The sequence below is a fragment of the Octopus bimaculoides genome, chromosome 20, assembly GCF_046866305.1.
Source record: "Octopus bimaculoides isolate indiv1 chromosome 20, ASM4686630v1, whole genome shotgun sequence".
Taxonomy (NCBI): Eukaryota; Metazoa; Mollusca; class Cephalopoda; order Octopoda; family Octopodidae; genus Octopus; species Octopus bimaculoides.
The window spans coordinates 25,138,010-25,152,292 of NC_142947.1; the positions used below are offsets into that span (position 1 = coordinate 25,138,010).

The 14,283-nt window shown below is 37.7% G+C and overlaps 1 protein-coding gene across 1 annotated transcript in view; it reads right to left on the reverse strand.

The window, feature by feature from the left end:
• LOC106879112 (thyrotropin-releasing hormone receptor) overlaps positions 1 to 12,570 on the reverse strand; it is an 85,360-nt gene extending 72,790 nt beyond the window's left edge. Inside the window, exon 1 of the mRNA XM_089338241.1 lies at positions 12,455 to 12,570. The gene's annotated coding sequence lies outside the window, so the exon portion shown is untranslated. The remainder of the gene's footprint in view (positions 1 to 12,454) is intronic.
• Between the last annotated feature and the right edge of the window lie 1,713 nt (positions 12,571 to 14,283).

Below are 14,283 nucleotides of genomic sequence, written 5' to 3' on the forward strand. Positions count from 1 at the left end.
TCTTTCCATGAGAGCATTTCAGATTTTTCTCAATCTCCATCGGTGTTGTTTTCGGGTGGTATTTTTCATTATTATCGAGTTCTCTGTTTAGGTGGTTTGCAATCTTTGCGCACCGTCTCATAAGAACTTTGTCTGGGAATTTGTTTTTATGTACAGTGGCCTTTCTTTCTGGGACAAACTCGAAGCATATGACTTGCATTACGGATATGAATTCATTTAGCTTCATGACGATGTTAGATGTGGAAAGACATAGAGGCCAATTGTGTTTGATGATCTTCACAAACAATTTCCAGTCTGCGTTCTGGAAGTTCAGATTTAATAGATTTTAGGTGCTTCTCATAGGGTGCACGTCAGGGGATTCCTTTGATCCATGTTTGGTCAGCTCTATTATATTGTGATCTGAGACTAACCTTGGTGTTACTTTCACATTATGGATGAAATCTATATTGTTTGTAAAGCAGAGATCAAGTATAGTGCTTGTCCTGGTTGGTTACTATACTACTTGCTCCGTGTATAATGTGTTGGTGAGCTTGAACAGGTATTCCACCTGCCTTTGTTCGTACCGCGTCACTCCTTAGAGAAAATGACCCTCAGACCATCCTACGTTGGTCAGGTTGAAGTCTCCCATGAGGAATATATTACTGTGTTGTTCTAATTTGGTTAGGACAGCTATATTTGCAAGGCAATCTTCAAATAGATCCATGTGATTTGGAGCTCCTGGTGGGAGATAGTAGTACATATAACTATATCGATTTGTGTTATATATATACAATTAGTGTGTCACACGCCAAGTTTGAGCATGACAAAAAGATCTGGGGCATGATGTCTTCACGGAAGTTCATTGCAACTCCACCATATAGCATACTTTGGTATATGTATTTCTGCATCTGCGATATCGGAGTTTTGGTGTGTTTCGGTGAATGCTATGCACGAGGCTTGATTGCACGCCACAGGGTTTCTCAGGAAAAGAATGTTGGTACTGTTATTGAGTTGTAACAGTCCTCTAATGTTTAGTAAGAGTATCGATGTGACATCTGCGCTGATCCCAGTAGTGACCACCATGGATCCATTAGCTGTAGTGGTCTTGTCTGTTGGTGGAGATGACTTGAGGCTAAGTCCGTTGCCGTACAGTCTTTTGTACCATGCATAAAAAGATTGTAACTCAGCTGCAACCCTTATGTAGTATCTATACTGGGCTGACTATTGGAGGTAGTGCACGCTACATCAGCGTATTTTCGTTTTGGTGCAGGCTACTTTATCCCCTTTGGGGCTTTTGTTTATACTTTGATCCCTTTGGAGGAATGTTTTGTCCTGGCACATGCAGCTGTGTCACGGTTTTGGGTGTGGGAAACCGCAGTTTGCACTATTGGCTGCATGCGAGCAGACACCGCACAGATGGTATTTACACACCCATGTGTGCTTTCTCTTCTTTTCATTTCTATTATTTGGGGCATCTTTCTTGTCCCTGTGTTTGTTTTCTTTTTAACTATTGGTACGTTCGCATATTGACAGTCTAACTTATTTCTTTCCTTGCTTCTTCTTGGGAGCTGTTTTTATTTTCTTCCTCTTTTATAGTTGTGTCATCATCACCATTTTTGTTTCTGTTTGTTTCCAGAGGCTTTTGCTATCTTTTTATCTTCATTTTCTTTTCCTTTTCTTTTTAACCCTTTCGTCACTTTGGTTATTTGCATTGGTGGTGTTAGAGTCATTAGTGCTGGTATTTTCTTTCTTGACAGATATCTTACTCATGGTCTCATCTTTGTTTGCTTGGAAGTAAGTACAGCCAAGGGAACATCCCTCACTCACATCAGTCTCTCCATCTTTGTCATCTTATTCAAGTTTGTTTTCAAAGATGCTAATGTGCGGTCTGATGAGAGCATAGGAGCGGTTGAATTCTTGTTTCTTTTGCTCCATATAGGCTGTGGTTCTTGTGTAACTACTGCTCTTTAGTGCTGCTGTTATTATAGTTTAGGTTGTCCCCTTCCGATATTTTCCAACCTCTCAAAAATAATCCCAATTCTGGACTCCTCCAGTTTCGAGACATCTTTAATCTGATTACGGCTGTTTCATCCTGTATATATTTAGAGAGAGATAGAGATAGAGAGAGAAAAAAGAAAAAAAATGTGCAGATTTGTATTGATCTACGAGTGGATATACTTATGCAGAGATAGGGAGTGGGAGAGAAAAGGAAATGTATAAATTGCGTAGTCCTATGAGTGAATATATCTATATGTGAGACACAGAGAATAATCTATATATGTATGCTTGAATATATATCACTAATCTTTCTATAGATGCGTTTATGTATTTCTTTTGCAAGATTCCTAATGTGAAATCGTGTGTTGAAACAAATATTCTATGAAAGACAGAATGAACTAAGCAGGACAGTTGGAGATACGCTGAAGAGGTCACAAAATGTGTGATGAAAGATTTCAGATAAAAATAAGAATAATAATAAAACTGAACGAGCAGATAGTGCGTGTGGTTATTTGGTAAAATAAAAAAAATAACCATCCCGAAATATAACAATTTCTATAGGTATATTCCTATGTACGCACATAGATCAATTGATAGAGATACGGAGGGGGATGTGAGAAGGGAGATCCGTAGAAATTAAGTAATTAATTCATGAATTAGAGTGCTGAAACAGACTGCAGCACATGTACAGTCAAAAGATATAAAGCAGGAAAAGTTACCGATCAGTTTATGACTTTATCACGTTTCACAAATCGATGTGTTTAACGGCAGGCGAAGTCACGAAGTGTAAGTGTAAACAAAGCTACTTTTGGATACGATATAGTGGTTCGTAAAAGTATAACACCTTACCTTTAACTATAAATGATATCTTTTACAAGTCATTACTTATGTCCGTTCATCATGACACGTGTGCATGAATCCAATGGAAGGTATTTTAACACAGGCAGATATTTCGTAGATTGAGCTTGAATTTTATCATAATGTGTTTTATTACATATAATCATTATATATCTCAATCAGAATATTCTATTGACTCCATACGAAACCGAGCTTTTGCAATTTTTCCAGGAGCGATAATCAGACGTGCGAAATTCTGATCGCCATTTTCTACATGTGCATATATATATATATATATATATATATATATATATATATATATATATATATATATATATATATATATATATATATGTATATATATATCAATATATATATATATGTATATATATATCAATATATATATATATGTATATATAAAAGGGCCTTATGTATGTAGCCCTTCTAATTAAGTACCTCTAAGAAACTATAATATCATGTACGGATTAACACTAAAAACTTTTAAAATCTATAATATACCTCTTAGTTTATAATTAGTATATAGTTAGCATGTCCTATAACATCAATATTCATTAAGCAGGTATCAGTCTTTATAGATACAGGCTAAATAAGTAAATAAACAATTTTTAGTTTAAATACTTGAATTATTATACATTTTCCATAAATCTTCTCTATTGATGTTAATTTAATTAATTATTGATTATAATTTAATTAATATACAGTTAATATGTTCTTTCGCCTTAGTACCCCTTTATTAAATACCAGTAAATACCAATGATGAATCTTCATAGATACCATCTAATAAGTTAATATTTAAGTATATAATTTAAGAATGTAATATATATAAATATTAAACTATTTCCATGTAATTGCTTTTCCTCCCTCTATTGAGGTAAAATTTGGTATATACTCAAAAGTATTTTTAAAAAATGTATCCACACACACACACACACACACACACACACACACACACACACACACACACACACACACACACACACACACACACACACACAATAATAATAATAATAATAATAATAATAATAATAATAATAATAACAGACTACACCGGGGAAGTTTAACATGTGAGAACGATAAATCACTGCTCCGAAACTTATCCAAAAACATTGGAAATAAAGACATCACATTGAGCCAAAAAATAGCTGACAAAGGGTTGGACTATATCCGAGTAAGTAATACTCATTGAAATTTATTTCTATTTTTCCAAATATAATGAATGATGTATTTTAACTTGATACCTCCACTACCCGCACAGCGATCGTAAACACACGTGTTACATCAAAATCAAACCATCTTCGAACCCCAAAACACCATGTACAAAGAAATTACAAACAGATTAAATAACACCGGTATTATTACACCCAAGAATAACAATCGAGAAGTGCGTACTGTAAGCTTGTTACGAAAAAAATACGAAGATCTGAACGTGCAAAACAATCTGACAACAGAAATAAACGAACCGGTACCCTACGAAAACGATGACCGTCAAAATAAAGGACCGGACGTTGTTCCTCATGTCCCGCAAACAAAACCAAAACGGCATAAATGGACACGTGAGGAATACATTTCGATACTATACGCCTATTTCACAGCAGTGCTCTACCCAAAAAACGAAAACGCAACAAACACATACATATAAAATATGGAAGAAAAATAATGTAAATATAGACCTCGATAAAACAATGAACCCTAACAAACTAGCTAACATAAGAAGATATATTCTAAAAGCAAAAAAATATCAGAAATAGAAATAGAACAATTGAAAGGAAAAATACATCAGGAAAATCTAGATAGTAGTCACACAGCAATGCCAAATAATAATATAAACACGGAGATAGCAAAACACGAGGACAAACGTAACATTTCCGGCAAAAACGAAGTAAACAAAAAACAACAAACCCAGACCGTAGAGATGTATAATAGTGTACAAAAAGCACCAATCCAGAACACCACAGACAAACATATGAATGAAAAGGAAGGCAAAACAAATCTAAAGCCTGGGAATAACGAAGGGAAACCTAATAATTACGATACTATGAAAATGAGAATAACCAAAGAACTGAAAACCACAGATCTTAGAATGGACCACAGATTATATCTCCCAAAAATCAAAATAGACAATAAAACAACATCAGTAATAAATAGCATAAACCTGGCCGTCACGGAACTAACAACCACAGAAACAACAGGCAATATCACTGAGCTAAATGACATAATATATGCGGCAACCACTGCAGCTACAAAAGAAGCAGGATACTCACTCAAACCCATCCGAACAGGAGTTCTACCACCCAAACAAACCTTGTGGATAAATAACATCCAGAACAAAATTAAAAAAAAGAGAAAAGATTTATCGATTCTCAACGAAATTAGTAAACAATCAACACAACTAAGTAACAGGAAGAAAACAAAAATACTGTACAAATACAGCATTACAGAAAAAGACTTACCTGAGGCAAAAGAAAAACTAAAGCAAGACATCCTTGCCAAAGCACAAAGGATCCGCCGGTATGAGAAACGCCAACGTTTCTTTGAACAAAACAAACAGTTCAAATCCAACCCCAAAAAACTCTACCAAGAACTGGGTAAAAATAAAATAGACATTACTGCAGCACCAACAGCAGAAGAACTAGAGAAATTCTGGAAACAAATATGGTCGGTGAAGCAACAACCCCAGAAAAGGAACATTAAAACAACGAACTTAGCACCTGAGCAACTCTGGGCCCCTATAACAACTGAAGAGGTCACCCAGACACTGTAAAGACTAAGCAACTGGAAGGCACCTGGACACGACAAGATCCCCAATTTCTGGTTAAAACACCTGCCAGGAATGCATAAAAAGCTGGCAGAAAACTTTAACAACATACTAGCAGAGCCAGAGACAATGCCTGAATGGCTCATAAAAGGGAAAACCATCTTAATCCCCAAATCCACGGAAACGGAGAAACCACAAAACTATAGACCTATAACCTGTGTCCCTACGATCTACAAAGCCTTTACTGCAATAATATCGCAGAGATTGAGTAAACACCTGGAAAATAACAACCTGTTTCCAGAAGAGCAGAAGGGATGCTGCAAGGGCTCATACGGCTGTAAAGATCAATTATTGATCAATAAAGTCATAACTGAAGACAGCCGCAGAAAGAAGAAAGACCTCAGTATGGCCTGGGTGGACTACCAAAAGGCCTTCGACAGAGTTCCCCACACGCGGATTCTGGAAACGCAAGCCATAAACAAGGTGGCACCAATTATTATAATATACATATGGCACTCAATGAACAAATGGCAAACAGTGCTACAGCTCGAAGCAAAAGAGGGACTTGTGAAAACGAAAGCCATCCCCATTAGAAGAGGAATATTCCAGAGAGACACGCTCTCTCCACTCCTGTTCTGCCTGGCACTCACACCTTTAACAGAATTGCTAAATAGAACTGGATGCGGTTACAAATGCTACGGAAAAACAGTCAGCCACCTTCTATATATGGATAACCTAAAATTATATGCTAAAAACGACAAAGAGCTAGAAACACTACTACAGACAGTACACGGCTTTACCAAGGAAATAGATATGAAATTCGGATTAGAAAAATGTGCCAAAGCAACCCTGAAAAGAGGAAAATTAGTTAAAAGCAGCAATATAACACTAGATAAAGCCAATGAAATAAGAGAACTAGACGAAAACCAACCATACAAGTATTTAGGAGTCAATGAACTAGATAGGATACAACATACACAAATGAAAGAAAAAATAAAGAAAGAGTACTATAGACGAGTTAGATCAATACTAAAAACAGAGCTCAATGTTAAAAACAAGATAATGGGTATCAACACTTTATCTGTCCCAGTTATAAGCTACAGCTACAACATCCTTAACTGGACACTAAACGAACTATGTAAAATAGACAGGAAAACAAGAAAAATAATGACAGGATATAGGATGCACCACCCAAAATCTGACATAGAAAGGCTATATATACAACGCACAGAAGGTGGCAGGGGTCTTATACAGCTAGAAAACTATTATAAAATAACCACCATAGGACTGCAAAAATACCTACTCCAAAAGCAAGGGAAACTAATACAAATAGCCACAAAACACGAGCAAAACAAAAAGCTGTTTTCAGTATTTAAGGAAGCTGACAAATACAAACAAGAAATCAATCTACCTAACAAATACGAAGAAGAAGAAGAAGAAGAAGAAGAAGAAGAAGAAGAAGAAGAAGAAACAACAAAAGCTATAAAATAAATGAAATCCAAACTAAAACTAGAACAGCAACGGACCATGATAAAACGATGGCAAGAAAAGCCCCTACATGGTAAATACTGGGCTAAACTAAATGCGAAAGAAATAGACTGAGAAAAATCCCAGCAATGGCTGAGAAGCTCAGGACTCAAAGCAGAGACTGAAGGATTTTTAATTGCTGCACAAGACCAAAGCCTCCCCACCAGAAATTACCAAAGACACATAATGAAAAGAAATATAACAAGTAATTGTAGAATATGTGGAGATGGACAAGAAACAATAAATCATATTATCTCTGGCTGCCCAGTCCTGGCTAAGAAGGAATATATTCACAGACACGACAAAACTGGGACCTATATACACTGGAAGCTATGCCAACACTATGGAATAACAACAGAAAAAGATGGTATAAACACGCGCCAGAAAAGGTCACAGAAAACGAGAAAGCAACCATACTCTGCGATATGCCAATACACACAGATAGAGAAATTAAGGCCAATAGACCAGATATAGTTGTCAAAGATCATGAAGAAAAAAAATGCTTTCTAATTGATGTATCAATACTAGCAGACGACAACGTTTCTCTAAAAGGAATGGAAAAACTTTCAAAATACAAAGACCTGGAAATAGAGGTAACTCGAATGTGGAATCTAAAAACAGAAACAATTCCTATCATAGTAGATGCCTTAGGTATAATATAAAAAATATTCAGACAAATACATAACAAAAACACCAGGACTTAGAAATATATATAACATACAGAAAATTGCACTACTGGGTACTGCACACATACTACGCAAAACACTTTCAATACAGTAACCATAAGAGCACCACAGCAAACCACAGCACATACCCAAGGCGCACAGAGCTGCGCTCGGTAGTGAAGTGAAAGCACGTTATAAAAATAAAACTACTGAACAATAATAATAATAATAATGACGATAGGTGCAGTATCAGGCAGTGGCTCACATGGTTTCTGATCTTAATTGATTGGAAGTGTTATCATGTACGTTGTTTTGTCTTGGTATAAAAGATGGGCTACAGTAAATATTCTGCTCAATACCACAGATTTGCTTGTCAGTTATTTGACCTTAACCAGTTGAGCATGTCCCTTGGTGGCTGATGATATGTGCCTCTCTGATCATGAGCAGAAGTAGTGGGGGAGCATCATAGCCATGTGTTGAGAGGAATTCTTTGGGGTTTGAATAATTCACCTTTGGAAACATGGGTGTTTTACTCAACATCCTTAAACAAACCTTATTCAGGGACCTTTTGAGCGGGATGGGCTAATCGAACTGATGAAAATTCTAACTGGGCCCAATCTGCGAGATCATGCGCTGTTTATCTTGATATGTGATCACCATGTCGCGCACATATGGTTGTGATGCATGTGCCTGGTATACCCTTATCAGACGGGTAGTCATGATGGGTATAATGGGCTTCGTATATTTTACCCCAATGGCATGCACTGCTTTCTCACTCAATAATAATAATAATAATAATAATAATAATAATAATAATAATAATAATAATAATAATAAAGCCCTGATGCTGTACCAGGCAGTGGCTCTCATGGCTTTTGATCTTAAATGATTGGAAGTGTTATCATGTACACTGTTTTGTGGAGAAAATCAATATGAGAAGTATGGGAAAGATAGCAAAGTACCAGTACCTAACCATTGAATTACAGAGACTATGGAAGTGCGGGTAAAATGTATCCCAGTAGTTATAGGTGCATTCGGAACTATCCCTGAAGATCTGAACAAATAGATAGAGGAAATAGGCATAAAACCCAGTTTAGTACAGCTCCAGAAAATGGTGTTATTATGGACAGTTAGGATACTTAGGAGGGTTCTAGGCACCTAAGGATACTTGTCGTAGCCCAATGTTAAGTTTTTTTCTTTTCCAACATTCTAATCTGTTGTGTGTATACGAAAATAATAATAATAATAATGATTTCATTTATTTGCTACAAGGACGAAGGATGAGGGTGACAATACAAAGACAGGCATAAAGTGTGCGGGTTTACATATAATGAAATGATAAAAAGAAAGAAAGTATGCACGGTATACACTGAAAAAGACGGGACATATGCATAGCATAGAAAGGTAAAAAAAGGTGGCGGGGACGATGATAGAGATATGACCCTCCTGATACAGGAAGACCTCTAGGGATAATCGAGGAACCCCGCTGTCCGAGATTTCTCTGAAACCCCAAGAGCAAGTGCCCTATCCAATACCTTCTCTCCGACTTGCAGGTATATACGGAGTGAAGGTACCTTCCACTCATGCTATCTTCATAAATTTCACCCATCTTTTAATAAACTCACTCGACGACAGCATTACTCTCAATTTCCTTTTTAAGTAAAACTTGAAGATGTCAATGAGAGCTCTACCAAAGAGGAATGTATTTGTCCTCATGCTTTTCAGCCTTGTCCACCGAACAACTTCTTTCGCCACAACCACTAGGCAAAGGGAAACTGCCTTGCCTACCAGATTGAAAGAGGGCGGCGGGGTGATCATCACTACAGACTCGGCCGACAAATGGATCCGTCTCACATGTGACTGCAGCTGTTCGACATAACCCCACAAGTCAGCAATGCCCGGATACTGAACGAAGGCGTGCAGAACAGTTTCGTCACTCTGTGCGTACTTCGGACAAGCACGTCTGACAGCACATCCGTGCCTGTAGAGTTTATCTCGATCGCTAGCGCTCCCCGGTAGCACTGCCAGGCCAAGGACATCTGGAAGTTATCTATGATAGTTCCCGACAATGATTTCTTTTAATACTGAAGCAGGCAGTGACTCTCATGGCTTCTGATCTTAACTGACTGGAAGTGTTATCATGCACATTGCTTTGTCTTGGTATAAAAGATGGGTCACAGCAAATATTCTGCTTACTACCACAGATTTGCTTGTCAGTTGCTTGACCTTAACCAGTTGAGCATGTCCTTTAGTGGCTGACGATGTGTGCATCTCTGATCACGAGCCGAGGTAGTGGGGTAGCATCATAGCCATGTATTGAGAGGAATTCTTTGGGGTTTGGATAATTCAACTTTGGAAACATGGGTGTTTCGTTCAACATCCTTAAATCTCGACCTGACGAAGATTCTAACTGGGCCCCACCTGCGAGGTCATGCGCTGTTTATCTTGATATGAGATCACTACGTCGCGCATATATGGTTGTGATGCTTGTTCCTGGTGTACCCTTATCAGACGGATAGTTATGATGGGTAAATAAATAGTACCTGTGTTTTATTGACAGAAAATGACCAACTCCAAATATAACAATATATGTTCGTGTGCATGCGCGCACGCGCGCACGCGTGTGCGTGTGTGTATGCTTATATATATATATATATATATATATATATCGGTCGCATATATCTTTACTTTTATGTGTATATATTTCCCCGTACATGTGCACATTTCTACTAACGCACACATATTCATCATGTACGAGTTTAGTTTACATCCTCACAAATTCACACATACAAACACTTTTGCGTAAATACACATGTATGTACAAGCTTGAATACGCATGCGTAATCTATCTGACTATACATGCATAAAAACACACACACGTATACCCGTTTTTAATTAACATTAAAGATATATAAAACTCAACTGACACATTAAAATACATATGAATCCGTATCAAAATTAGTTACTCCTGAATAAAAGATATATAAAATACATATAAAAAGATTATATGACAAAGAAGCTGTATTTTATACGTGCATCTCCTCTCTCATTTGGATTTGGGATACAGAGACAATATGTGACGTTGATGTCGACATGATCCAAAGGCTAGAAATGGCAACCAAATCTCCGAGAAATCATATTTCTGCCATGAAAAAGGGAAGGAATCACTGCTTTTTAGCACATAGCCACGACTGTTCCTACACCTACATGAAAGATACCTTGTTTTTATTGCCCCCAGAGGTATGGAATGCAAAGCTGACCTCGGTGGATTTTGAACTCAAAACGTTAAGAATTTGAAAGAATCCGCTGTCAAATTACACATCCTTAACAGCAGTAGCAACAACAACAACAACAACAATAACAACAGTGGTAACAACAACAGCAACTTCAGCTGCGATAGCAATAGCAACGTTAACAATAAGAAGCTAGAAATAACAGTTAAACCTCTCTCAGACTGCACCCTACATTACTGAATAAACGGAGTCCTACATAAGAAGAAAAACAAATTACAACTGCTTCCCAACCACATAGTTCAGAGTTCAGTCCCACTGCGTGGCACCTTGGGCAAGTGTCTTCTACTATAGCCTTGGACTGACCAAAGTTTTGTGAGTGTATATGTGTGTGTGTGTGTGTGTGTGTGTGTGTATTTATATTTGTGCTTGTGTTTGTCTCCCCCACCATCGTGCGACAACCGATGTTGGTGTGTTTACCTCCCCGTAACTTAGCGGCTCGGCTTAAGATACCGATAGAACAAGTACTAGGCTTAGAAAGAATAAGTCCAGGGGTTGATTTGTTCGACTGAAGGCGGTGCTCCAGCATGGCCGCAGTCAAATAATTGAAAGAAGTAAAATAAAAATAAAAACAAAAATAAAAGCAGTTGGTCCAGATTGGATCGAAGCCATCTGGGGTCCAAGTAGGGCTAAAGGTAATAGGTAATCTACAGTAACAACTACACCGTGGAGCGGGGGCTAAAGTTATAGGAGCACTAGGTGGTCGCACGATTTGTTAGACATAGTAGCCAAAATATCCTTCGAATCATCTTTCACAATGAAAAACTAAAGAAAAACATAACTATGCACAGGTGTGGCTGTGTGGTAAGAAACTTGGTTCCCATCCACATGGTTCTGGATTTAGTCCTACTGCGTGGCACCTTGGGCAAGTGTCTTCTACTTTAGCCTCGGGCTGACCAAAACCTTGTGAGTGGATTTGGTAGACGGAAACTTAAAGAAGTCCATCGTATATATGTATGTGCGCGCGCGCGCGTGTATGTGTATTTGTCCACCATCACCGCTTGACAATCGGTCTTGGTGTGTTTACGTTCCCGTAACTTAGCAGGTCGGCAAAAAAAGAACCAATATCAAGTACTAGACTTAAAAAAGCAAATAAGTGCTGGGGTCGATTCAAGGAAGTAGCCCCGTAAAATAAAAAAGGTAAAAATATGCATTTCTGTATGGGCCTTAATGTAAAAAAGAGGAACTCGTCACGGTCGGAAGGCCTTTGAACATAGGTTTGCGGAATCAGAGATTAACCTGGACAAAAACAACAATAACAACATAAATATCATCATCAACAGTAACAGCCAAATTACCACCACCACCACCACCACCACCACCACCACAACAACAACAACAGCAGCAGCAGCAGCAGCAGCAGTAGCAGCAGAGCAACTTACCTGTCATCAACTGCAGAATTCATAAAATCAAACTGTTTTCTAAATCCTGCTTTACACCTTTAACAGTAGTTGAAACTACCACCACAGCATCTTTAACTACTACTACTACTACTACTACTACTACTACTTTTAGTAGTAGCTAAAGTAGTAGTTATAATGGTAATAGTAGTAGTTGTAGTATCTGTAGTAGTTGCAGCTATACTATTACTACTTCTTGTGGTAGTAGTAGTGGATGTGGTGGTGGAGGCGGCAGCGGAGGTGGTGGAGGCGGCAGCGGAGGTGGTGGCGTCAGAGTTTATGCTATATTGTAACTGCATCTCTCTCTTTCACTATCAGTCTCTTCCTTTTACACCCACACAGACACACACACACACACACACACACACACACACAATACACACAGCACTATAATAGTGTCTGGCCATATGGTTTTCTGCAAGTACACTGTCAATACAGTCTATTATATGGTATTAGCAAACATCTTCATCATCTTCTCTTCTTTCCTTTGTTATTCCTCTACTTCTTCCTTTCTCTTTCGACAAACGCACCAACACTGAGTTCGCGCGTATAAAGACACACATACACACACGTACATACACACACATGTGCACACACACGCGCGCACATGCACGCTATCACACAAACATACATTTGTATAATTACACACAAAGACACAAACACATGTACGCATATTGATACACATACACAAACATGCAAGTAAACCAACACACACGCACACAAATTGATACAAGCACAAAACACACACACGCATACACACATTGATAATATAAATTCACTAACATACATACGCACGAGCAATTTCACACAAAACACACGCGTAAATACAAACATTTTCACACAAACACACGCACACATAAATATCTGGATAAATGTTTCCATATCAGATTGTTCTTTTCGTGGACATTAGATTATACAATGTTTACATCAAAATCTTAGTTGGTAAAATAAATCTTGATATACCTAAGATTCTTCCTTTCTTAGGTCTTCCATTCTTATATTAAGGATGCATGCTGAGCAAAGAAAGGCTGACGTATTCGATATTTGCTGTTACCATGGATAGCTTGGACATCTCATAAGTTTAGGAGTGAGTCTGTCCTTCTTCAACACATGTTGTAATTAATGTGGTCTCTCTACACATGCAAGAAATTTATGCTTGCGAATTACGCGAACACGTGCACAGCCAACTGACCTTAATCACAAAAGAGTCTACGTAATCACTGCACCTGTTAGAAATAACAACAAAATCTTCCTCAAATACATTTCTATCTTTAAAAATAAGGGAAAGACTACGTTCATCTTCGTACATGTATCTATCCCATTAAAGGTGACGTGGGTCTGAAGAAGAAGAACAACAATAACTATCTCTGATTTGATTTATTATTATTATCGCTGTCTCTGATATTATTATTATTATTATTATTATTATTATTATTACTGTTGTTGTTGTTGTTGTTGTCGCCAGAGCTGGACCTGCATTTCAGAGCTCCATAAGTGTGTGCTTTGTTTAGCTCTAAAAAGATTGTTATTGTTACATTTTATGGTTATAACTTGCGACCAAGTTAAAGTAGACCATAGTTTTCAGATTAACAATGTTATTTTTTTTTGTCCTGTGGGGCAAAAACCACTCGGAAAGAAAATTTTCCTTACAAAATTTGCAAAATTTAATATGGCGTCATCGTCTTTGCCAGTGAGTCAACAAGAGAGGGAAATAGGAGGAGGTGTGGAACGCGATATTGCTTTTCACCGTCACTTGTCCCCACTCACTTTAGATGTAAATGATAGTGGTAGTAGCAGGAGGAATAGCAACA